The sequence below is a fragment of the Plectrocnemia conspersa genome, unplaced genomic scaffold (assembly GCF_051122295.1).
Source record: "Plectrocnemia conspersa isolate PC_06_02 unplaced genomic scaffold, ASM5112229v1 ptg000010l, whole genome shotgun sequence".
In the NCBI taxonomy this organism is placed as follows: Eukaryota; Metazoa; Arthropoda; class Insecta; order Trichoptera; family Polycentropodidae; genus Plectrocnemia; species Plectrocnemia conspersa.
Genome location: NW_028277174.1, coordinates 23,509,023 through 23,536,867, shown reverse-complemented (window position 1 = coordinate 23,536,867; position 27,845 = coordinate 23,509,023). Strand labels below are relative to the sequence as shown.

The 27,845-nt window shown below is 29.0% G+C and overlaps 2 protein-coding genes across 2 annotated transcripts in view; both read right to left on the bottom strand.

Moving 5' to 3' along the window:
• Positions 1-27,845, bottom strand: part of LOC148231080 (uncharacterized) — a 185,317-nt gene that overhangs the window by 113,836 nt on the left and 43,636 nt on the right. The gene's annotated exons all lie outside the window — the stretch shown is intronic.
• Positions 1-27,845, bottom strand: part of LOC148231082 (junctional adhesion molecule 2A-like) — a 314,013-nt gene that overhangs the window by 262,036 nt on the left and 24,132 nt on the right. The window lies entirely within an intron of this gene.

The following is a 27,845-nucleotide window of genomic DNA, read 5'->3' as shown; positions in this document are numbered from 1 at the left end:
AGTTCAGTTGAAAATGGAGTTCAGCGAATCCAACAAAGGGAATCAAAATCATTACTACGTTAACCAAACGTACTTTCGAAGGGAAGTAAACGTCACCTGATGTAATTGTTCAATGTAACTTGTTTTGAACAAGTTGCCTTACATACCTCAGAACGGGAATGTAGCTTATCATATATATACATAAACATACTAATGTGTGTAATATACTAGCAATACATATACACCGGCTTGGTATTTAAATCTGTTAATTAATTAAGTTTCATGTAGAAGTACCAAGGCAAAATTAATTCGGTACAGTAACGAATATAATATATCATGAACCATGTTAGATATGCTTGCAACATGATTTGCACACTTTGAAGTGGGTTAAAATCATAGACCCAACAATTAACGGCAAGTTTTTAGTACATAACTATTTTACATTATTACTAATTATATGAATAATTACAACAACAGTGTACAAGATTTTCATCATATTGATAAAATCATATAAGTTTAATTTTTCTATTTTATAGATATTATAAACGCATTTCAAGTAATTACAATTATTTAACTTTAAAAAATAATCTCTTGATGAAATTGTAAGGCTTTTGATGCTGATGTTTTATTCGGTAAATTTTGAAAAATTTTTAAAAAATTCTGATGATTTTACTCGATTTAATTCATAATTAGTATGTAATGCGTAAAACAGTTTTATAACACGTAATATTTTTTTGAAAGGTAGTGCAAAGAAGCTATAATTTTCTCTATTACTCTTCAGAAAATAATACAATATGGAAAAACAAGGAAAAACTGGATATACATTACATATTGGGCAATTGATCGACTAGAAAATTAAAGAAAAAAATATTTTTTTTATAGTTGTCCTGATGAATCGCTGATGAGCGATTCACCCACGTCGGATATAATGACAAATATTCACCAAAAAATATAATATTAAAGTACATTTAGTTTTTTAAAAAGAAAATTTTCATTTTAGCATTTTTGAAAAAATAATTAATTCAATAATAAACAGAATTACACGTAAATTTTATTGTATATAAAAACTAACTGAAATGGAGCGTATCTATACATATAATTTAAAATGCTTATGCCTTTCACATATGTAATACAAAAATGAAGAAATTACTGGAAATAATTAATACTGTTGAAACGTGTTTTTACAAAGCTTGTGTGCCTAAAAAAAGGATTGTCCAGTGTTCTAAAAAGGATTCAAATCTTTATTCAATTGGCAGTCAGTTAAGAGCAAAGAAATAGATTAGATTTTTCATTAATTGTAAAGTTAAAAAACGGTACAGTTGAATTCATAAAAAAATAAGTGATAAATAGGTTGTTTCATATAATAATATATACATATACATAATTGTTCTAAGCCGCTTCCGGACGAGCATAACTTTTTTTTTGAGCCGCCGGTAATGCATTCTGTTGTTTCGACCAATTAAAAATAAGCATTCAAATATAAAACAAGATGGCTGACAGTAACGGGACAACAGTTTTAAATAACTATTATTTATAAACAAAATTTTGCTACGCAACAATAATTTTCATTAATTCGTCATGTGCGTTGTTCGATTTGACTGAATAGAAATAATCGGATTGCAAATTAACTAGGTGTGTTATAACTATGAAAATTAAACATATACATAATGTGTTGAGGATTAGAAGAATACATTGATTAAATTAGATAAACAATCATAAAACAATCTTCGTAATGAAATCTTCAAATTTTGAATTCCTGACGAGGGGCTCCAAGGGCGAAAAGTGAGTTTTTTTTTATTTTATAATACATAATCATTATAATTGCTTCTAATTTAATGCACATATACGTTAGATTCAACTGAACTAGCTACGTCTTAAACGTGAAAATGTAATATATACTTAGTACATATGAAAATTGAGGTTAATGTCGAGCAAACCAAATGTTAATAAAACGTATTTTTAAATATTCAATTTTTATTTATTTCTAGTTATTTCCGAATTATATTCAACATTTTTTTTATTTTTACGTGTATTAGATTAATCTCAAACTAATAATATTAATTATTTTACTTTTTAAAGAAAGATTTTCTATTGCAGTATATTTCATAAATTTTATCCAAAAAAAAATATTCTAGCTCCTCTCATGTTGAAATAAAATAATATGAATAAATAAATTAAAATAAAATAAAATAAGTACACTTGTTTTAAATTAAACCAATAATATATTATAAATCAGTGTATCATATACATACAAATTAGATAATATAAAAATAGTGTAATATTGCTCGAAAATTGAATTGAGCTTATCTTATACAAATAAAATTTACCCTTCATCCTAAACAAACACAAAATTCCATATTTATTGGTTCATTTAAGGTATAAGAGGAAGCAGTGATGGCCTAAAAATCTATCGAATACTAGTTGATTTATTTGCGTTTTCTTTTCCCATTCGATTTATTGGTAGCAAGTTTTCTGAATTAGGTAGTTTATAATTGAAAATATTTTATGATCCAGATATCTTAGGTTAATTTCAGGTATCGGTTTAAACATTTATTACAAGTTTACTTGTATCTCTGATCTAAGTTTTTTAGGCTCTTATGCAACCTCTTGTTTTGAATATATCAAATCTTAATTTGTAAGTCTTTTAAATACCTTTCAATAAATTTGTTAATATTTTCATGATGAATTACAAAATTTAATTTCTAGTAAAGCTAATTATTAAGATTTGCAATTTCTCTAATATAATTTTATTCTTAAATGTCGAATTCCTGCCAACGTCCTGCCCACACTTTTCTATATTTCTAATTCTTAATACAATAATAAAATTCTTCCAAAAGAGTTCTCCAACTGTCTAGCGCTGTTATTGCTTTCAAAAATTGTTTATATAATTTTGAAATTAGTTAGTATTATCCGACAAGGTAAAAAGCACTTACAGACATTTAAAATACGTGTTAAAAGTGCAATAAACTAAATTAAGATTAGCATATCCAATGGCCGTTCGGTGCCTATACAAACACAAATAAAAAGATTGCTTTAACCAGGATTTTTTGTGCTGCGTTTAAGCACTAAAAAATCTAATTCCACGTTCAAATCGATGCAATTGGTGCATGAATCGGAAAAAACAGAGCAAAGAGACCTCCATCATCATGATTAAGCTATATATACATAACGCAAAACATTTAATTTCCAAGTTAACCTTTTTTAAAAAACATCTATCATTAGATCCTGAGTTGGGACACGTCTGAACTCGCAAATAGCAGAGCAAGCAGCCGCTTCCCTCTTCACGTTATCTTCAAGTTAAAACTACTTTTTGAAGATGATTCAATTCTACAAACGCAGTCAAGGTACAAAAACATATTTATACTTAAAATATATTGTAAGTGATTCAAAACTTATTTTATAATAGATTATCTATAATAGAATAATTAATTAACCACGCGATCAGTACATTTTCCACTCGAAATACGAAATTTGAGTCTTTACTAAAAGAAATATTATAAATCAAAAGCATTCCTCGGCTTTTAATATTGTGACGGCCTTGAAACTATTTAGTAAATATACTTAGGATCATACAAACCAGCTATTTATATTTATAAAGCATTAGCACATCTCATAAATAAGTGCACTTTATATTAATTTCATCTTAACCTCAATTTTGAAAAGGATAAAAAAAATAAGTCTGACCCTCTTAAGATTTACACTGCGTTGACATTAATCTTTCATTGACGTTTTTTTAATGCAGTAGCAGAAATCGTTTTACTCTTTGGAAATTTTCGCAAATCTCAGATTCTTGCGTTTCCGTTAACATAAAAGTAATAAATTAATTGTATATAAAAATAATTTAATTTAATTGAAAAGCATATATAATTTACAAATAAATTATAATAATAATATTTATTGATTAGAAATTAAAATGTTTTGCAAAAATAAGTACCTTCGTTATTCAGTTCAAAACTTAGTTTTGCAAACTATTCTTAGCAACACTGCTGGAAGTATTCTTAAAAGGCTCTTAATTTTTCCTGTATTTCTTTGAGTGTATTCACCCAAAATTTGGGTAAAGCCAAGTCTTTGGAATCGGGAATATGTTGAACTTGTGCAATAGTTTAGAAAGTTTCTTAAAAAGTCTCAAAGTATTTTAATAGTCAACGTTTAACTGATTGACAGATCAAGATATTAGTATACAGTTTATAAATTAGATTTGTTGAAAATGTTGAAAATTTTATTTATTTTTAACGGATACATCTTGTGTACAAATTGAATCAAAATTCCATTCCTTTAAAGTTAACGTAAAGGCCCAATAAAGTCAAAACCTTCCTTTTATCACATAGAAACCCTTAATATCATCTAGGAAAAGTGGGTTCACGTCGTTATCTGATACAACCCGTCCTTTAAGGCTCAAGACAGACAGATAGACAGATTGAATTACATGAAAAAGCCGCACACACCTGAAAAGGATACTCGACAATAGCCTATAATATTTTTTTAGATACATGTTACATATGTAGCTCAAACGAACACAAAAGACTTTGTTCGAATGGGGAAAATAATATAATTTTAGGTAAAGCGATGTTGAATTTCTAGACAGTATTAAAGTAGAGAGTATAAATATATATTTATAGCTTGCACGAAAATCACTCTCTTATATTAGATTTGTTGAACATCCTCTAATTTTAGGGAAATGTGTATTTTTTTAATTAAATTAAATTAAGCATAATGAATTTGAAGCAATACCAACCTTCCTTGTGTTATCAAAGCTAATAATTTATTTTATTATCTCTGCCATATTTGATTTACTTTTATGACGCATCATTACAACCATAAAGTTTTACGATCGAATTAAATTTTCATACATTAAATTGCGTTACGAAAGCGTCGTTTTTTGCGAGTTCTATTCCGTTTTTGTTAACAAAGTAATAAGTTATTCCGAATGGCTCAATCACTTTGATGAATTTGTTCAATTTCAGGTATCAATCTGATGAACCTATTTCGATTAGACAAATCGTCCGGATGTTAAATTCAAATTGTGTGTGCTGGAAAGGTTTGACTTGTGTATAGATATTTCGGACATTTAACAAAGCATTCAATCTATACAGTTTCAGCCTGTAGATACAATTTGTGGCCGACTCATCCAATCGGCGCTAAATTAAACCCTCGCATTTATAATTGCCTCATCAGATTTAATTGATAACTGAGACCATTCAAGTAAACAAGTTGCGTTCTTAGATGTTTTTATTCGTAGTGGTACACATAGGATGTATTAAATTTGTTTGTTAAATTCATTAAAAAGTTACTTTGCTTATAGCGAGTAAAGCAAGAGATATTTTTGCCAAAATAATTTATGGATTGTATGGATAATTGTGTCACGGATTTGATACTGAGAGTGTTTAAGTGATGATGCAAAGCGTTAGACTGAAAGCGAATATTTGAAATGCTTAATGCATTTGGTCAAAGTACCCACAGATTCATAGCTCTGAATTCTAAACTCGATCGCTGCAGTAGCAGCAATTAATAACGTGATAATTGAAATTACCACAGCTTTCGGTCTTATGGCTATTTCGGATGGTGATTTTAATTCGTGTCCAAATACGATTTAACATTGACTACCAATTGTACCAGGAAAATCTACATATATAACTAAATTTATTATTAATAAATTTATGTTTAATAAAATGAAAAAGAGCAGCACACTTTTCAACCACAGCCACTTTTCTAAAAATTAATTGTAAAATTCAACAAATAATTAATATAATTTTATGCTTTATGAAAAAATATAAATTATGTTATTTTACAAATGATTTTTAATATTTAGTATTTATTAAAGTTTTCTTTTAGAAAATATTTTTATGCCGCAAATTTTATTTATGTATAAAAATCGAGGTTGAATGCAGACACTTTCATAGACATCAGTCAAGCTTTCGCTAAAATGAGGTGCACAGAATTAAAATGTTGACTTAAACAGGTACTTTCTTTTAATATCTACTTAATATTTCAATCATATCTGAATGACAAATCCTTTCAAGCTAAAAATCAACATTAAAAGTATGTTCTCTGCAAAATAAACTCTGGAGTGTCTCAGTGCAATGTGCTATATATTTAATATAAATATACAATAACGACAAAATAATGTAGCGCAAATTAATATTAGGAAGCACTTTAATTATAAATATAGTATTATATATTTTTACTGGTCAACTATCTTTTGAACTGCAAACAGTGTATCTCTATTTATAGCTTATAGTGTGCCGTAGGTGAGTAATGGTTGCATAGCACTGATTTACATAAATGATGCTCTGATCTGATCAACTCTATTCCATATCTCTCTCTAGTTCTTCAACATACTATTGTATTTATATATACTATTTTTCATTTATATATATTATAATAATAATAGTGAAAATATTCATACGCTTGATTACAAATTGTCATCTCTTTAGTCATCGACAATTTTTTTTTAATTTTAATCTCAGTAGCAGCAGCTTAGATTTTTATCTAGCAATTCAATTAAAGCCTTAAATTGGGTTATAACGTTTACCAATATAGAAGGGTAGCTACGTCAAAGCTAATACGGCACCCGAGTTTATTTATAGATTACAACCTGTACGAAACTTGCATTGGCATGAAAAGTACAATTTGCAGCAATTAAATATACTGAAAAATTTGGCCTGAGGACCCTGGAGGACTCTAATTGTGATTTTAGAACGTATCAATAATGCAATATTAAACGAAACGTCATCACTTCATGCATGACGTATTATGTGTATGAAGATAATCAAGGGCTTTATATTTAGATAACCTATAGATAAAGCATATATTATATACCACATATATTTATGAAGTGGTGGAGTAAAAATGACAAGTCATGAAAGTCAGAGTCTTCGCTGTAGTGTCAGGTTGAATTGTTGTCGGCTGAATCTGTTGTGATACTGCTGGTTGTTCCGCTTATGTTACGAGCTCGTGACCAAGTGTAGAATATTTTATATTGTTGATTTTAGACAGCTCTGGCGAATTTCAGATGAAGACGTTAATTTGTCAATTGCATCGTTTTTTAGACACATCTACGAAATATTTTTACGCCTTAAAAGTGAACTTTCAGATTTTTTGGTGATCGCTAACAAGGGGTGAAAATAGCAATAGTTGTGCAGGATAAAACACATTGTCTATCGCGCATACTTTTCACACAAAATAGTATTTTTTTGTAATTATATGTAATTACGAGTGATCAACGTCTCTAAGCAGATATGATAATATGAGGTTTGTAATATCTTAATAATTAATAATGTAATTATTAAGTCCCGAGATCTCTCTTCCATTATTATGCTTTTCTTTTGAGACGAGTTGCTATTTCATTTGTTCGAAATGGTCGTTAGAATGACCTTAAATTAAATGTGCTAATAATCAACATATTTACTTTATTGTCATATATTGCGAAAATTTTAAATAAAATTTTATTTGTATGTGAAGTTTATTTCATTATCTAGTATCTAAAATTATTTGACACCTTTCTCTTTATTAAATTTGTACTTTGTGCTAATTTACACAAAGTGAAATTCCAGTAACGATTGTGATCACCTTTCAGATCCCTGCCAAATCAACATAAAGGGACCTTTCCTGACCCGCTACTGATAGTGACTATAATTCGATGAAATGTTACTGTAACATCAGTTGGAAAGTTACGCATAAAATTTGAGCAAATCGGCATATTATACATCGAGCGAACCAGCAAACTTTATTAATCCCACAGATATGAAAACGACAACTTATCTGACCCTTTCAGGGATTTCGCCGACGTTGGCCAACATTATGACAGTTAACACCCAACAAATTCGCCTCAGTGGCACTACATAAGAATGCAAATGAGATTTTTCGCACCGGCCGACGCCGACGCCATTATCAAATTAGATCTTGCGTCGTTTCGCATTGAAGATTTGGTCTTTGACGAGACCCCGACACCGGGCCCGGGGGTCCGAGTTTTACGGACGCCTATTAAAAATAATTGCTACGGGGCCCGTAAAAAAGGGGGAATTACTCAAAAACTCGCCGTAAAGATTAATTAACTTATTAGAATATCTCCGCGGGCGGATAACGATGGCGGAAAAGCGGCAAGGGCAAATTACGGCCAATTCAGCTGATGAAAAACTTTCACCTTGCGTGTCAAATTTGGAATAAATTCAAGTTGAAATCGTTAATCTCTATTCATCTGGCTGAATATATATCCGACAATTGCGCTTTGCATAATTTCACGGCGGGCCATTCCGAACAAATGACGCTTGTTTTGAACTTTTGCCATTTTGAATCAGCTATTGAAAAGGAAAAACAGTCAATAATGGCTTATATATTGCATGGTGGACCGTTTTGTGAAACGCCGATTAAAGTTTGAAGGATGTATTATATAACTTTGTTCGTTTTGAATATGCTTTTGAAAAAGAAAACAATATAGTTATTGATAGAATTTTAATCTATATAATTTTCCTTTTTCATCTCTATGTATAATATATTAATTAAATAGGAAATCTCACAAAGCCTTTGAAAATAAACACAAAGTTATTCGGCGTGCTTGTGGCAATCCTGAACAGGAAAACGGAAGCAAAATAAAAGCTCTAGATGCTTTTTCACTAAACTAGAAAATGGCTTCGCTTTTTATATATCCTTTTTGGTTAGAAACGATTGTCGTAGATGTTTTTATCTCCATTTTTTTAATGAAAATTGCATTTTTCTGTCGCTAAAATATGAAATAAAAAGCCTTACCTTTATTGCTTTTCCATAGGTTCATTATTAAAAATTTTTTGATTAAAGATAACTTCTAAAATAGCTTTTAGGACTATTACATAAATAAATAATATCTGTTTGTATATTAAAAAATTGTAATTAATAAAAAACGATTTGTATTTAATTTTATCGTTATTTAGCTACGCTATTTCAATGTGAACATATCAAAAGTATCGTTCTCGTGAATCAAGAGATCGTTTTCGATAAAAGTTAAATATACAAGATATAAAATGTATGAATTATATAAAAACTCTTCGTGAGTCAGTCCCATTTTCCAGGTATAAATATGTCATTTCATTATTTTTTCAAAAGCACCATTTTATTGCGCAACAAGCTATATGCTATGTAAAAAATCTGGGTATAACATTGTATTGTTATGTATACAAAAAAAAACGAAACGTTAAGTTGGAAATATTTTCTCAATTGTTGAATACATCATATATTTTTTATAATATCAACGATATGTAACAATAAGTTTTATTAATTAGTAATTAGGCAATTGTAAAGTATTAATAATAAATAATTTTAGATCAGTTTGTTATTAATTTTTAGTAAATAAATTTAATAATATAATATAATAAACTAAAATTATTGAAGATTAATGGTACTTTAGGCAGTACCACATAATTCTGCCATAGAAATCATTATTTAAAATAAGCAAATACTTTCGTAAAACCTTCGTGAAAGCATACAACTTACATTAAAATCATAAAAATTAAGCATGGCTCGTCACGCTTAAACAATAGAATTGTTCTTATTCAAACGCGTAGTACCGTTAATTATATTAAGGAGCGTAGTCCACAACGTCTCAGACTAGTAACTCTGAGGTTGCGGGTTCGAGCCCCGGCAGCGGCACTCGAATTTTTATTTATAAAAAATGCACTATTGTTTTAAAACCGGCTCTAATTGTAGTAACATCTATTGATTATAAATTATATTTAACATAACGATTTATAATTATTAATATAGATGTCACTGATTCTGCACGCAATTGGTGCAGATTTACCTCGTTGTAACGCATTGGGCTTGTCACCCTCAAGACAAAAATGCTATTGTCTAATTTGGTCACTTAAACTTGAAAAACCTAGGTTCGAACTTTATATTATCTCTAGTGTTTTTTTAATTATTCGTGTCTGGGAGATCGTAATTAATAATACTAATGTAAATATATCATTAGGTTTTTAAATATACAACATAATTTTTATTGTTTAAAAATTTTACATGTAAAAATTCTTGCTAATTGAAATTTTATTACGTAAGCTTCAAACAAGTTATTCTAAAAGTGGATCACCCTATATCTTATGTTCTATATATTCTATAGGCAATTTTAAAAATATATAACAAATAATATTAAATTAAAAATGATATAACGAATGTTTATATATATATTTTGTACACACAATAAACAAGATTATTTACATGTAAAAGCAGAATAACTATTTAATTACGCTTTTATGGCTTTAACTTTTAAGCTTATATTTTTAACAAAATAATATTCAACGAACTTCATAGATCTTAAATGTTTTAATTAATAATAATAACTCGCTTAAGCTTCTTTCACGTAAATTTGTGAAAATATTAAGATAGCAACATTTGAGATGACTTAAATAATCCTTTAAAATATTAGACAATGTTGCAATTTTAACAAGTAAATACTTTAAATCCAAAGCTTAAGACTGCACATTTAAGCCGATTTTATATTATATAATGGTTAAGTTTGTAAGTCACGGTTACTTTAGTTGTTTATTTAATAATGACATTTTGTACATATTATATTAATAGTATATTTATTAATATTATTCTGAAGTTAAATTTTTATACTGCATTCCCTGCAGTAGATAAATTTTATCTCTTTCCTTTTATTTATTTTATCAAAAGATTACTTATAATATTTGCAAGGCTTTTTTAATTTATAATAAAGCTCATGTTTTTCTGTAATAGAAATTTTCAACAAATTTATTATTTAGTTAGATCTTTATTTCTGTGTTTACATTTGCACGTGTTAATTAAATTTTACCAATTAAAAAATCTTTTAGATATATCTGGCCAGTTTAAAAGTAGTTGTTATATTAAATGAATACCATACACAATTTAGATCGATAAATTCTGACATTGAAGCTTAATGCTATTTTTTACTAAATTTATATTGCTGAAATAAAATAAAATTAAATAGCTTTTTTTTAAATATTTCAATGAAATTCATAACAAAATCTTGAATGAGTTTCGCGTTGTTTTAATTTAATTTTCTTTTATATCTACTTCACCGAAATCGGTGAAGGTAGATGTAAAAGAAGGTAGTAGGTACATATATTTGATAAATTACACATTGAACGAAAATATAAAATAATATTAAATAGCGTGGTTTTTAGATCCCAAAAATATAATTAATAATCTAATATACATTTTATTAATAAACAAATTATTATATATTAAATAAATCCATCTAATATTAAGATTATTGCAGTGTACATATCCACCGTTTTAATGAAAATAAATAATAGTGACAGAAAAAGCCACAGAGGTGTTATTTTAATTCTAAAAGCCCATTTTGCAGTGCATCCTTTGATAATAAAAGCTCAAAATGAAATCCAGACAGTTAAAAGTTAAATTAAAATATAAGTATTAGTGGTTCGATTTCTTTAGTATTAAGTTTGCGAGTTGATATCTCTGACATTCATTGAAGGTGCATTTCAATATTTTAAAACACACATTTTAGTTTATAATTACCTTTGGAATTGTATTTATCTCAAATCAATACTTATGAGACCATGGATAAAAGTGTTATTTTTGTATTATTTCACGAGTTCCGTCGTGAAACCGATGCAACGCAAGCAACTTGAAATTTCATTGACCTATTTGTCGAAGATGTGTCTAATTAAAAGTTCAATGGCTTAAAGAATTATATTCTTGGAATTTTAATCTTGAAAATGAGCCACTTGTGTGATGTAAGTCTAAGGTGAATAATAATATTGAATAATTTAAAATTAACCAATAAGGTAAACTGGAATCTTCCTGCAATTACCACAGAGTCGCTCTATATATATATTTACCAGACCAGCACCAATTCACTACCACTTTTTTCATTCACTGGAGCACTTCTTGAAAAGCAAAATATTTTAATTTCAAATAAGTTGTAGATAATACCTTTCACGAGTTTTTTAACTGCATAGCTACCGTTAAATTTTAAAACTGATATTTAAGACGCAAATTTTTTATTCGAAACTAGATATCTGATATTTCATACTTGACGAACTAATAGTAAGTTTCTCGATTTTATTTTTGTATAATTATGTATTGATTTTATTAAATATAATTACTAGTATTTCACATGCTAATTTTAAAAAAAAACTTATAAATTACCATGATTTTTCCGGCGGAGTGTTCCACTTTTGCCTTCTTGTCAGCACTTTCCACTGAAGTCTTCTGGAGTTGAATGGTGAACCCACGTCTTGTCTCCTGTCACAATTTGTGTTATATTATAGCATCATCTTTACCTTCGAATATTTCCATGAACTTTGAGAGGCCGTCGAAAGGTGTGGCCCGCACATTACACAAACGAAGTTTATTTTCATCACTCGTGCGATCAGGATTCGTGATTTGCTAGGCAGTAACTACAGTTAATTTTCAGTGCATTTCACCCAACAGTATTATTTTGTTAAACCACCTGGACCAGTTATTTAATATAATTTTATTTGAAAAATCTCGTTGATTTAATTGATCAAAAAAATATATTTTATTCTGGTGGCAAAAACGCTGCAGAAACATCAATTAAATGCAGTCAAAATTTGAACTCATGTACTTTTTCATTGAAGGAGAGAAAGCAAATTTATAAAAGGTAATAATCCACCGTCGATGAAGTTGGTAACTTCCATTCCGGAATATAAGAATCACCCCGGAGCATTTGCTTACAAATTGCTTTAAGACATTTTTGCTGCTTCTAACTGTATAAATTTAATTTACTTTTATCAAAAAGCGTTACTATTCCTTTTGAATCGATGGTTCATTTCATGTGTGCTAGGCGTATTTCTTAGGTTAATAGCAATATTATTACACTTTTTTTTTAATAAATCTTCCGTTATAACCTGACAGGCATAAAGCCCAATGCGTTACAACGAGAAAAATCTATTTCAACTGAGTATGTCAATCAGATATAATGAATACCTACAAGTATTAACCACCAAACTAAAAGTCTGAGAATCGGTGACATCTACATTAATAATTATAAATCTTTAATAAAATGTATAACCAATAGATGTCACTGCAGCTGGGGCAGGTTTTTTAATAAAAGCACAATTTTATAAATAAAAATTCATACTAATTCATTCAAAGTTTATACTAGGGTTATCCTCAAAGTGGCCGTTTCTGACCTGTCTTAGTGGGGAACGTCAATTCGTATTGAAAAAAAAACAGCACTTTTCTGTAATTAGTCGTTCTAAAGTATTGGCTTAATATACAACTTAATGTTTCACAAGAAAAATATATTATATTGAAATTACAGCTAAATTATCACACAAAAAATATTTATATGCATAAAATCGGTCCGGATAAAAAAATTGATGTTTTGCCATTAATGTGTTGGATCCTATTAATTTTTAATATTTTATCAGACACTAAGTCGAGCTCGTACATCAAAAAAAGTGGAAAAATTAAGCTTATAATTCTACAAAAATAATAAATACTAGCTTATTTCAATCACATATGCTTTCCGCCTCTAGTCTTGCCGCGGCGAAGCGAAAATATAAACGAGGGATTATAAATGGCATTGATGGGGGTTGGAATTATATTTTTCCTGTGTCACATGTCAACGGTAAATACCTTAAATAAACTTTCATGCTGTATTTTTGCTATCATTAATTTAGAATTTAAGTCATATTTGTATTTAAGTTAGTGTGTAATTTACGAGATGTATTCGGAAAAAAAACACAAAGTCTGAAATATGTTTTGGGATTGTTTTTGGAACAAGTCAAGTTTCATAGAACCTATTATTCTTTTTTTCACAGAAGTCATAAAAGTCTCGTGCCTGTTTTCTTTTTCGGCATCAAACGCTTTACCGATAAAAACATTTATTCTTTATAATGTTGATTTATCGCGCAATGCATTAAAAAGATTATATTCTAACATTTTGTAAAAAAATATAAAGAACATAATTTTAAACACACATTGCAAGCACTACTGCCTGATAATCTCTAACGGAAACAGCGGTGTTTTCAACTGAGAAAAAATCTCTTATATATAATATATATTATAAGTACTTTATGATCTTTTATAGTGTTAGATATATATATATATATATTACATTATCACTTTAATTATATGTACCGTTAATAGATTTTTATATATCGCAAAAGTCACTAAATATATGAATATGATATTTTAATATAAAGTTGATCCATATTGAGTTGGGTTTCTTAAATATTTACAATATAACTTAATAAATTATTTACATACGAACTGTTTTAGAATATCTAAGCCCTCAGGCGTCCGATCACCGCTATTAACTAACATCAAAATTAAACTAATGTTTCAATACATGCGAACATATATCCAGATGTACACTTATGTATATAAATGAACCTTTATACGAACAACGCTTCAACGAGTCAACCTAAATCTCTAAGCTAAAGCGCGCACCGCATAACATTCACCATTGATACAAGTTTAGTTATGGCGAGCGAATTTCGCACGATAAATCCTAGTTATGAATAATTGAAAGGCAAATTGGGGTTGACTCGCCGGTGTAATGGCGTAACAATATTTCGGTCGAAAGTCATTAAATTTAGGTGAAAGCTTAGAGGTTCCGCGCTTAGAGTGTATAACAGAGTACGGGTCAATCCCTGGGGTTCAAGTATTCACAATTATTATTGGTATGAAATTGAATATCGTTGGTGTGGGAGCTCATTAGTCTTTGCGGCGCAACACTTGAGATTTGATTGATGAATTCCTAGTACCGGAACGTCACGTATGACGTGACATATCTAGGGTTTTATGCAGGGTATAATGTTACATTTAAGGCTTTAACACTGGCATTGAATAAGTAGAATATAACAGTAGCAATTATTATAAATTTTAACTTAATATAAATCATGTATAAACAGCTAATACAATGAAACTTGATGTATGCTTTATACTACTAAGTATTTTTTTATATCAAAAATCCTCTGATGAGACACTCTAAAAAGGAATATAATTAGATGCGCACTTTTTCTTTCTATGTTAGGGTTTAATTAATGAAAACTGTATATCTTATAATAAAAATTGTGTCACAAACAAAACATATATTTTTGACGACCTGAAATTGCGAGAGGGACCAATCAACACCAATCGATTTTATAAAAATATTTTTCCACTATTTGTTACAAAATCGATAAGTTTTGTTTGTTTTCGTACTTCAAAGTTAATTTAATTTGAAATAACTTATCGTTGTACCTGCTATGACCGAACTTCTTAGAATTCATTTTTCGCACTTTCGGAAAGGTACATTTATATATAGTATTGACAATATTTATACGCTTATCTAAAAAACAGATGTGCATTCTCATTTTATTTATTATTTTGAGTCGCAAGTTTGTATTATATTGTAAACTTAAAAATGGTTTTATTTTGTTATACTAAGTTTATTTGAATTAAAAATTATACGTGTTTTTTCACATCATCGTGAATTTTTGCTACTTTTTCACATTTTCACTTTAAAACTGTTGTAGAAACAACAGCTAGATAGTCAAATACGTCACTTTTGTACATATTTCTGACGTTTCTAAACATTTTGTTGGTCTTTTACGATGTGATGAGCACAAAAACGCTGGAAAAGCGACAAAGTTACAGCCTCACATATGTCACTTTTAAGGCTTTAAACACTCTTTAAATACCTCAAAACAAATTAAAAATTCCTTAGTCTTCAAAATGGTGGCCATTATCATATTTTGTGCTCATTTTTGCTGTTATTTGGGGTCTCTAACTTGAGTTATGGGCCAAAAACTGTAGTAGAGTACGCTCGGGATAAGGATTCCGGTTTGTTATTGTGTGCGTGAACTGTGTGGCTCAAAACAATTTCACTCAGAATATTTATTTTTTTTATTTTAAAAGAAAATATATGTTTACTTAACATACATACATCTGAGCTAAGTTGGAAATTTCAACGGACAATTAAAAATATATTATACAATCGAAGAAACCAGACATTGATGTCATTAATTAAATATTTGCAAAATTCAAAATCTTTCACTAGTCAAAAAAATAATAAAGTCTTTAGCTATTCTTCAAAAGCAAAAAGATATAAAATGGAGAAAGAAATTATTCGCAGATTGTTTAATGGCTCGATGACTCTATTAAGTCATTAGAGTCCATTGAATAAATTAAAAAATTATCATTGGTGCAACGATAAGAATAATAACTTTTTAAGCCTTACAAAGAATAGTATAAAAAAACGTACGGATTAATGGAAAAATAATTAAAATATTTTAATCCACGGGTAAGAGAACGAATAACTTACAGTGTATATTTGAAGCTTTGATATCAATTAACCCAGATATGCCCAAGAAATTTTGTTCTCTTAAAATTTCATTTATAAATAAAAAACAGTGGCACGAGTTTAGTGACCTACCCATGGGACAGTGGGCATATCTGGGTTAAACCAATATCAACACAAAATTATTTAAAATAAAGCACTAGAGAAGATCGAACTTCTGTGCCACACTGCACTTTAAAGAGAAAGCGAGACAACGAAGTACACGTTACATCGCTTCTCCCTCTCATATACATGTACACGCACACAATAACAAACCGGCATCCTTATCCCGAGCGTACTCTAAAATCAATTGTTTTTTCGTGCCTGATTTTGCCATTTCTAGATCTGTTGTGTGTGTGATAAGCTTTAAAAAGCGCATTTTGTCACAAAACTTAACGATTCCATGCGACTTCTTGACCTTAAAATACGCATAAATAAGCTTTATAATCTATTAAAAAATACTTTGAGTGCAAATTTATAGTCTTTATTGTGATTTTTTGTGCTCAGTTAGAACGCATTTAAAAAGTGTTTTGCTTAAAAATAGGCAATCAAGTTGTATATAAAACAACACTGTTAAGATTTTTTTGTATTTTGTGGATGTTATGATCTCAAAAACTGCCTTTTTTTTTACCTATTTCTGATGTTTCTAAATATTTTTTAGAACTTTTGCGAGTGTAATGAGCATAATTGGCAATTAAAGAGAGCAATTTATAGCTCTTATTTTCTTTCTGGACCTCAGAAACTCTCAATGTCTTTATTGCTTACAAATTTATAGCGATATTCACAACTTTTTGTGCTAATTTTTACTATTTTTGGACATTTATTAATAAAAATATTTATTCTCAACCTAAAAATAAATATTTATACACACGTATCAAATTTAATATTAAGCAATTAACGTAATAAAGGGTCATTAATCAGTCGTCAGAACTATATACAGTTATATTATTTTCGGAGAACTCGTCTGCAATCTTTACTATTCCTGGCTTCAACTACCCCCCTGAAAGGCGGGTGCTAAAATTTTTTTTAAGCAAATTGATTTTAAAGAAAAACGGAAACTAATTACAAAAAATATATATTGATCTAATTTTAGATAAAGGCCTTATTTGTCATATTAACCACAAAATAAATAACTATTAAAATATTCTTTAGAATCCAATATCTTTACACCAGCACTTAGTCTACTAAATACAATCACTACTACTTTAAGTAAGTAAATTTTACTTAGTACCAACTTTTCAGGTATCTACATATTTTGTCTGCAAAGTCAAAATCGTTGGTCTCAAAAAGTAAAATAACTTTATTATTAGGCATGCGACTAATAATTAAAACAAAATTCTGTTATTTCAGTATTGGATTCAATCGCCATATTGCTTTTTATTATTACATATTTTTATAATATATTGATAATATACCGACTAGCGTTTTGTTACACTCTTCCATTTAATGGCTAAACATTTTTTTGTGGAATTATGTCTCTGCAGCATATATATATATAGATGAAAGATAAGAAAAGCATTAATTACTTAATTAAATTGATATATTGTAATATCAAAGGCAAGGCTATTAGGGCAAATATTATAAATTATTTGATGGATGAAAATTAATTTTCAATACATTTTATGTAATTAAAAATTTAACTTGATAATTGCTAGCTTCCTATTTGTCCATTATCTTTCTAATTGATTCAAATGAACGTGCTACAACTGGCATCATCTCTTAAGCTTTATGGCTCGATTTAAATGGTATTTAATTAACATGGATATTTATTTTAATAATTAATTAGAATTAATTAAATTGTTTAAAATAATAAAATCTATGCTCTTCATGAATAATAATCATAAATTAATACCTATTTTTACGTTGCGTCATAGATTAATTAATACTACCTGATCTCCTCACATAAAAATACGTCGTCAAAAGTATCGTGTATGAAAGTAATGGCAGTCAATTTTTTTATAAAAAAAAAACAGCAACGCAAAAATGCTGTTTATATATTAACCCACATAAAAACTGCGCTTTCAACCACATTACAAGCTTTAATCACACGAGAGTAGTTTTAAATTAAAATGAATTGCAAGTACCCTTAAACTTTTATTTAAATAACTAACTTTACCTTCGGTGATTATTCAGCAATATCTCTGACTCAAAATTACTTTTTCGTTGCACCAAATGGTGTTTTATCGCTTAGCGTTGAAATTTTCTATGTAATTTTTCTAATATTTTTCCTGGGAAAACGTGCACCCTCTTGCATACCAAGTGCATATATTTTTTTTACCCTTTAATGAAAACGTTTTTACTGAAAAACAAAACTCAACGCTGAACATTGTGATTTAGTCAAGAGTTTCGTGCGCAAGAGAAAAAATGTTAAATCATTTATTTTGTAGAGAGAAATGTCGGATTTTGTGAACCTAATTCGGCAATTGAGTCCAATGGGAATTTGCACAGTAAAGTGCACAGTAGCACAAATTCAGAGACTGTATATGAAACATTACATTAAACCCTTCTAAGAGTAACATTATAAATAAAGTTAGTTTCAAAATTTAAATATATATTATTTTTATATATACATGTAACAAAATAACCATGGAAATATTAGCAAATTACATTATCCTTTGCTCCATACTAAGTTGTGTATCGATGCCTTATTGGATTTCTGTGTAATCTAGTTTCGAGTTGTATTTTAAGCCAGTTTACTTAATATGATTGTGGGTAGGGTTCCCGATCCTATACGGATTAGAAATATACAGATTTTCTTCTAAACATCCGCCGTACGTGACAATTTTCGAAAATAGTTTACCTACGCTATTTAAACAATAAATTGGTATGAAAAACTATAAACTTTTGCTCTTGCACGATAACTTTAAGAACGATTCAAATAACGATTATTTGTAATAAATTAATCATTATCATTAGAGATTTCTATATATACTTATTATTAAAATGAAATTAAATCAAAATGTACAATGCATAATTTATATTTTCTTTTTTTTTACTTCTCATGAGCTAAAAACATTCATTTAGAATTTCACAAATAAAAAACATAAATTTTACTGTATTATTATATGACAACTTTATACGAGTTCGTTAAAAAAATATTATATTACTATGTATTTATTTTTGTTTGATTTTCGTAATCCATTAAAAGTTTTAAAAGCTATGTATTTTAATGAATTTGCACCAATGTTTACATAAAAAGCCTAAAGGTTATGTAAATATTCCGCGGATCAGGTTTGATTTTTATTTAATTCTATATTGAATAGAAATTTGGTATTTTTATTTGACTTCCCTTTTTATATTATATTTGGATAGAATATATAAACATAAAGCTTTTTTTATATACAAAAGTATAAGCAATTATTTTTCAACTTAAACTAGTATTTATCGACTGAATTATATTGATATTCATAATTTTATTTTTAATTATTCTTCATGAAATTCAACCATGAGATCAGAAAAATCTAGGTAAACTTATATATTATAATCGATCAGAATCTTCCAGATATAATAATATTAAAAAACGCTATGGTCCATATAGAATTCAAACCCAAGCTGGTTGAGTATGTAATTCGAACTTTAGATATTTTCGTCTCAAGTATACAACAACATTTCTGTACAAACAAAAGTATAATTAGAGTAAATATGTTTATGTAATATGTAGCTTTAATCCTTAATTATAAAATATGCAAATAGTAATTATACAAATCGGATAAAGCATTACATATTATCATATAGAATAATTTAACAAATGAGAACATTGTCATTAACCCTTTTTCCATAGGCACTTGTATACTTTCCAGGCTTTGTTATTTCAGAGCATATGCACACAAATGTCTTGTGCTGGTGTACTTCAAACGTGACCTGATTGTGATATAACATCAGTTTACACACGTACAAGCAAGATTGCAAGTCAGAAATAAAAAGTATAAGAACTTTAGAAAATCCAATATCTGTAAAACGGTTTACAAATTTCCAACACATTTTGCGGAAGATGAGTTTAAACGATAATTGGCTTTAAACACAAGCCATTGTTAGAGATAATGGCTTAGATGCCTAGAGAAGACTTTAATAATTAAACCTACGTGTCTATCTGACGTCACGCGTATGCGATGTGAAACACATGTGAACCTTCAGAATAAAGCCGCTGAATATTATGTATAATTTTCCTTGGAAATTATTTAATAATTATAATATCGCTCGCTGCATGGAAATGTTTGAAAGCTCTTGAATTCGAAATTAATTTTAACTAAATTAATCGGATCGAATATACATATGTATGCTTGATTGTATGACTGTATTTGATATTGTGTTTATATTTTATAAGCCTTAGGCCGGTTTCACACGTGCCGGGTGGATTTTCCCGGCACCGGGCCGGCGCCGTTTACAAAGCTTTCACACGTAGCCGGTCTCTGGCCGGTTTCTGGCCGGTTTCTTCCCAACCCGACCTATACCCCGTCAACTGGTGCCAGTAATTTAGGATTAACGGCTTCACATAAGTCTTTCCACACATTTCGCGTTATTTTTTTTATTTTTGTATGTATTCTACTAAGATAATTAAAAGAGATTACATTAATATAATTAAAATTTCGAGGTCTATTTCTTCCGCTATTGCCTAAACACGAGGAATATATATTATATTTTATTACAAGATACCACAATCACTGTCAACGGCCCGGTTCATGTTTAAGTTTTACCCCCACCACACTCAATTCGGTACCCGGCGCCGGACAGTTTAGTGAGCGCGGCCGGCGACAACCCGGCAGCCAGCGCCGAGCCGGCGCCGGGTAGATTTGTCCGGCACGTCTGAAATGATAGGTACTAGCCCATACAACACCATCCCCACTACACGGCGCCGGCCCGGTGCCGGGCAAATGCACCCGGCACGTGTGAAACCGGCCTTAGGATCAGGAAGTTTATGTTGCTAGTATAAAATTTATTGTTATTCTTTAATTCATTGTGCAAAAATTGTCGGTGAGTACGTGCGAATTCTCCAAGGATTTTTGATGCGGGTTAAATCTTGAACTTGACCAGTGGATGCGAAGAGAGAATCGGTGGCTTCTGCTATCTTTTCTGGTCTAAGGTTAAGTTAGGCTTCTTTTGATTTCAGTCAAATTTGGGAGCTCTTAAAGTTTGAAATCTTGAACTCCTAGAATTTCAAGTGTAAATGTCAGTAGAAAAAATCCTTAATCGGTCTCAAAAGAACTCTCTGACGAAGTGTCTACGGTAGGTCCTAAAAAGATTCTTGGTTGTGCAAGTGATTCCTGATTACCTGCGTTTTCATTTTTATATCAATGTGGAATTTTGAATCTATCTTTCGGTGGGACGAACGTATAAAAAGGTGGCGGATTTTTTTTTTTAATGAATCAATGCGATGAATATTTTAATCCTCTTTGATTTATAACGGATATTTTATAACTTAATATGCTAAACAGTTTCTACAAGAGTGTCCCATTTTTTATTAGATGGTTAAAACGCTTTATCACATGCCAAACTGACCTTTTCATGATGGTCATTAGTTAATCTCTCCATATGTAAATAAAGAAGTGGTTTAATTGAGCAACCCGACATATTTATTTAAGAACGAAATAGTGTAATCCGTAGCTCTGAGGTTGCGGGCTCGAGCCCCGGCAGTTAATACAAATTGTATATGCTTTTCTTTTGAGTTGAATGTGACATCTATATCGATTTGGCATACTTTTAAAGTTCAAGTGACAGTGCTAAAGCATATAAATTATCAGATAAAAAAGAAGAGCTCAACAATGATACAATTTTAGCTAATTAAACATGCGTTTTTGTTCTGGGTTGCATAAATACAGCAACAATGGAATTTGCCTAGTTCCACTACTTTCTCGAAAAACAGTTTTCGTGAAGGAGATACACTTTTTTTATTCCTTTTATCCATACCGCTAAAATGCCGTTTTTTAATGTAAGAGACAATAAATCATCACTTTATGACTCTTTTGACGGATTTTGTACGGGCTAATTGCAACGTGAGGATTATGGATGGTCGCTTAAAAATATATTTATGTATATTAGATATATAAAATCTTTATAAGCCAGAGTTGTTTACGTCAATTTAACAAGCTTAGAATTTAATTATTACTAGTTTATTAAAATAATTAAAGATCGGGAAATAATACAAAAGGAATTCAATATCCCTATTGTTTGTAATATACTATTATGTACAAGATGATAAATATAATAATTTATCTCTTAAGTATAAAATCATATTAAAATAACACAAAGCGTATTTAATATGCATTAAAAATATTTAAATAGCCCAGCATTATATTTATTATAAAAACATTAATACTCCGAGCAACCAATTTAAAAAATTACATAAGCGCAAAATGTTAATGATGATACAAAATTATTCATACATCACAAGATCAAAGCATACCTCTGTTAAATGTTTAACACTTAATATGCAATAAATTCTTTCAGTTGTACAATATACCTATTATTATGATTTTCTGTATACATCTGATATCAGATACATTAATGCTTTCATGTTCATACAAAAGCCACAATGTGAAACCGCAACGACAATTCGAATTGTATTTTTATACGTTTTCAAATTGTATAACTTATAATGGCAATAGCCATATAGAATGCTATTTGAGCGTAAAAGTCCTAAATAATAAATAACAGAATATTTTTCTGAAACAATATTTTTGAGTGTATACCAAAACTGTTGAAAAAAAAAATGACCATATAATAAAATCAAAACATTAAAACATTGGTTTAAACGTATTATCCTTAGACGCAAATTAGCCCGCATAAACCCCTGCAGCCAATTAATAAATAACTCTGATTACCTTGACCAATGATTTACCACCACTTAACGAATAAAAAGTACTCCAAACACTACCGCGTCTTACTGAACGACAAACCATAAAATAAAAATATGTTCCTTGATAAATAATATGTCAAGGTCTACCGGATAAATCCAGGAAATTCAAAGTCATGGACAATCGCACCACAGACTGGGAGTTTTAAATAGTAGAGTACACTAACGATTTATTTCAAATCTTTCTCATTTTTAATTTTTCTGGTTTTGGTTCAGCCTGATCATCACAGTCAGCCACAAGCAGTACCAAAGATACTCGCTTTGGAAGATAACAAAGAGAATAAGAAACCCTCAACAATTCTCTCCCCTAATCAGACTTAATAATGGAAAAAGGGTCAGCGACAATAGATAAAAAGCTAAACCTTTCGATGATCACATTTAAATCATTTCCCAAGGGAGACACTTGTGAAAATAATCAGAACAGTGAATGAAATTGACGATTTTTTAAATGCACCTCTTAGTATAGGAAAACAAATTTAAAAAATCCTAATAAAATTAGTAAAATATCATACAAAATAGAAAATAATATAAATGCTAAGAAGATACCGGAATATGACCTAATAAGCGGAAAATGTGCTAATGAATTTCTGGTGAAAATCATCAAAATAATGACCAAATTCAACTCAGTAATTATATTAAACTTCTTTTTAACCCAATTAAAAACTAATTATCTTACCAGTTATGTCAAAAATATTATAAAAAATACTATTAAAAATAATTAACCCGGCAATTGAGAAACTTAATTTCTCACCAAATTAATAATTTAGCTTTAGAAATGAGCATTCCATATTAGAAGAATTGCATATGTTGGCAAAAATATTAATGGATGACGTTGAAAATAAAAAATACTGCTCAGTCGCATTCTTAGATATAACCCAAGCTTTTGCCAAAGTGTGGCACCATAGTCTACTGAAAATTAAGAAACTGTTTTTACACATCTTAATAATCCAATATTTCCAGAAAGATAGATACTTTCAAATTAAAATCGGAGAAGTAAACACAAACTGTACTAAATATCAATGGGTGTGCCTCAGAGTAGCTTTCTTGGACCGATGCTATATTTGTTATATACGATAGATATTTCTCAAACGAGCTCAAGAAAAATTGCTATATTTGCCGACGACTGATATTAAGCCAAAAATAGCATTGAGGAGATTGCAAGATCATCTCTCAAAAAGTCCAAGAAACTAAACCAATCCATATTACATTTACGCTGAACAAATATAATTGTCATTCAGTATCACTTAACCGGAAATGGATACCACAAAAGAACTTAGAATTCACTACAACAGAAGAAAAAAAATCAAAATGCTAATCCATTTTTTACAATTATAATATATCACTTTTTAACAAAAATAAATATGTCCCTGTGACTGGTGTTGGTTTACTATTCTAAGGATTTTAAACAAGTAGTAAATAATTTCCAGACTTTTGGTTCACAATTATCTAATGAAGAATTAAAGTCAAGATCAGCTTAAAAACGATTTAAAAGTCAATTAGTCAAGTAAACATATACAAATATCAGTTGGAGCACAAATAAAATGATAAAAGTGCAAACATGGGATTAAGATAGTCATTATCATTCAATCCCCATTATAACGATTATGTAGGGTTAATACCCTGGATAATTACCGGCTGTGTGCCAGAAATATTGTTAAGCAATTATGTATTAAATTCCCGTTATTTTTATACATAAAAAGCAACACACTTTGTGAATATAAAAAAATCGAGGAAATCCTGCTTTACAATGAATTTTCAAAGCCATTCTAAATAAATAAATTTACATAAATGGCAGCAAAGTTTTCTAACGATTTTTCGACCTGTTAATCGAGATTATAACTTTTACCATGTCAAGAGATCAAACGTTTAAATAATTTACTCTTGTTGGCTTTTCAGTATTATATGATATGAAAAATTGACTACATCTAAGTATACTTTTTAAAAATAAGAGCTATATAATTTAATCCTATTTTAATTTTATTTATTTATGTGAAGAAACAGTCGACTTATTAATGTAAAAAGATTAAATAATTATTAAAATGCAATATCAAATATCGCATTTATTAAATATATGTATATGACTGTCTTATCCCCAAAGCCACAACTGTATTTTTATAACCAATGGAAAGTTATTTGTATTATATATATTTGTGTTCGAAAAAGTCCTTGAAATAGTATATCTAGTCTGGTTTTGGTATTGTGTTATATACACGGTCATGTGGTTCCGCAGTGAAGGTTGGTAAAGATCAAATCAGATCACAACAGCGTACTTATCGGCGGCTACTAGAACCACAGGCACCGCTTGCAAAACCTAGTGCATAGTGTTTTTTCTCAAAAATTTCTCGAGTAAAAATGAAAATCGAGAATTTTTATGTCTCCAAAAAAAGTATGAATTTTTGAAAAAATTATAAAGCATTTTTTATTATACAAAATTAAATTTATACGAATATTTTTTAAAGGTTTACAGCCCCTGCTTTTTTTATAATTTTGCATAAGTAAAGGCGGGTTCATGCCTAATATTCATAGTTCTTGGAAGTTTAAATAAGGGTCTGGGAATGACAAAAAACTTTTTACAAATTTTTAACACTCGAATTCGTCATATTTTTGCTTACGTAATAAAAGAAGACACTTAGATAAGAAACCTTTCTGAAGGTGTTCGTGCCAGATGTTTGAAAATAAGCATATTTTTTTCAGAAGAGCAAAAGTATTTTAATGATCAACAATTTTTTGCAATTTTTTATTACTCTAACCGGCCCCTGGATTTATCTTTGTTATGGTGATCTAAAAACCAGCTCTAATAAGAATAAAATACGCATTGAAATCGGCAGAATGCTAAATGATTTAGTGCTATTTTCATTTTTAGATAATCTAAAAATGTTTTTTTATATTGTTTTTGAAAAGTAGCAACAGCTGTTATTGACAATTGTCTTCAAATTTTTGTTAAAAAAATTGAAAAATATCAAATCTGAACTAAACTCAAAATTTCAAGGGGGATTAAAGAGAAATTATATAATCGACGAAACCAGAAATTGATGTCATTAATTAAATATTACCCAGAAACGTATAAAGATCTTATTGTGATTTATTGTGCTTGCTTACAAGTTTATAACTTATTATCACTTCAGCATTTAGACAAATTTTCAAATGTAAGGTTCTGTTTTCATTCCGATATTAAACTTAATTATTAGCTGATAAAAATGTATTCGAATTTGTGTAAGCCGCAAACATTTTATTAACTGCAAATTGTCCAGTGACCATAACTAAGTTAAAAAGTTATTTATAATAATAATTTTTATTTCAATAAAATAAAATTATAATAGATTCAAAGAGCTTTTCAATTAGCTTTGCCATATGTATTATCAAAGAATGGAAAAATTTACTGCCATGTTTATCTTATTGAACGCATTTGAAAGATGCTATCGTGAGGTTAAAATATTTATAAATAATAACTCAATGTAGCTAAAATAGAATAATCTTTTGATTGGCTAAGGCTATAGATATTTTATATTATTCTGTAAAAGTATATATATATATTATCATTTGACTAAAAGAAATGTATAGCGATACATCAAATCGCACCCAGCAATTATTCATCGGGATTCTAAGTGCCGATCAAAACTCGGGGGAAAACAGCTTGCCAAACGTGGAAAGCTTGATCACTTTATAATCCCCCCAGCGGGATTTATGACTCATGCTCTATGAATTATTACCACTTTTTAACGCCACAAATATATCTCGCAAATCTCACTGTACATACTATCATTTTAGCACATCACATTGTATAATAATATATTTGCGACGTAAAGGCGTTACATTATGTTAACGGCCCCATTGTAAAGGGTCCCGCCTGGGGCACTTATGATTTATCACAATAGTTTTACATACATTTATATACATTTAAGTCAGGATGTTGTAAATTCAGTAAACTTTTTCAATTAGCTAGGTCTGTGGCTTTTGTGTTTATTATATGAAACGACGTTGCACAAACGATGCATTCGATAACTTTTAGGTATGAGATTTAAGTTTGAACTAGTTGGCTAAATCTGCATTTATGCAACATGAGAGCTTAATTAAAAATTAAATATATAAAACTTTAGCTTAACGAGTTTACTCGACTAATTAATTGTATATTTATAAATAAATATTACTCATTAGACAACGGCTTAAATTTTTTTATAAATAATTATTATTTTATATCTTATTACAAAAGTATAAAGCATTTGATATTTAATCATATTTTCCATAATTTTGAGATTTAATAAATACGTTTGCTTTATATTTAATTATGCATACTAAAATCACATACCTTGAAGAAATATTACGCTTTTCACTGACAAAATATGCGGATAGGTTTATGATTACAAATTTTATTAACGTAAAATTTGAAATTACGCTATAAAGTATAAATATACATATATTTTATAATATATAAAAATAATACAGGCATACTTATTTACGTTTATATACTGATTTTATTATAATTTGTGACATTAAAGGACGCTTTAAAAGTCATAAAGAATCTAATAAGTAAAAACGTATAATATACTCGTATAGGAGCATCTAAGCAATATAAACTGCATGCATAAGATATTTTAATGTATATTTTATACAAAAACGGTTTAATTTTATTTTAATAATAATATCAATTGCCTACTAATTGTAGTTAGTATCGATTACTACTTTCAATTAAACCATCTTTGTCTGACATCTGAAAAACTTTAGTCAACATATTTTTAATTTAATTTT